The sequence below is a fragment of the Arvicanthis niloticus genome, chromosome 13 (assembly GCF_011762505.2).
Source record: "Arvicanthis niloticus isolate mArvNil1 chromosome 13, mArvNil1.pat.X, whole genome shotgun sequence".
NCBI lineage: Eukaryota > Metazoa > Chordata > Mammalia > Rodentia > Muridae > Arvicanthis > Arvicanthis niloticus.
Window position 1 is genome coordinate 63,508,727 of NC_047670.1, and position 1,012 is coordinate 63,509,738.

Here is a 1,012-nt window from a genome sequence, read left to right on the forward strand (position 1 = left end):
AGCCTGGTCTACAGAGTGAGTTCCAGGACAGCCAGGGCTACACAGAGAAACCCTGTCTCGAAAAACCAAAAAAAAAAAAAAAAAAGAAATTAGGGAAACAATACCCTTTACAATAGCCACAAATAATATAAACTATCTTGACGTAACTCTAACCAAGCAAGTGAAAGATTTGTATGACAAGAACTTCAAGTTTCTGAAGAAAGAAGTTGAAGAAGGTATCAGAAGTTGGAAAGAGCCCAGAAGTGGTGGCGCATGCCTTTAATCCCAGCACTTAGGAGGCAGAGGCAGGCAGATTTCTGAGTTCAAGGCCAGCCTGGTCTACCAAGTGAGTTCTAGGATAGCCAGGGCTACACAGAGAAATCCTGTCTCGAAAAACCAAGAAAAAAAAAAAGAAGAAGAAGAAGAAGTTGGAAAGATCTCCCACATTCATGGATCAATAGGATTAACATAGTGAAAATGGCCATCTTAGCAAAAGCAATCTACAGATTCAATGCAATCCCCATCAAAATTCCAACACAGTTCTTTACAGACACAGAAAGAGCAATTCTCAACTTCATATGGAAAAACAAAACAAAAAAAAAAAACCCAGGAGAGATAAAACAACACTGATAAAAGAACTTCTGAAGGAATCACCATCTCTGACCTCAAGCTGTACAACAGAGCAATAGTGATAAAAACTGCATGGTATTGGTACAGAAACAGACAGGTTGATCAATGGAATTGAATCTAAAACTCTGAAATAAACCCACACACCTGCAGACACTTGATTTTTGACAAAGAAGCCAAAACTATGCAATGGAACAGGGAAAGCATCTTTAACAAATGGTGCTGGTCTAACTGGATGTCTGCATGTAGAAGAATGCAAATAGATCCGTGTTTACCATCGCACAAAACTCAAGTCCAAATGAATTAACTTTAACATAAAACCAGACACACTGAATCTAATAGAAGAAAAAGTGGGAATCAGCCTTGAACCCATTGGCAAGAGAAAATTTCCTGAACAGAACACTCA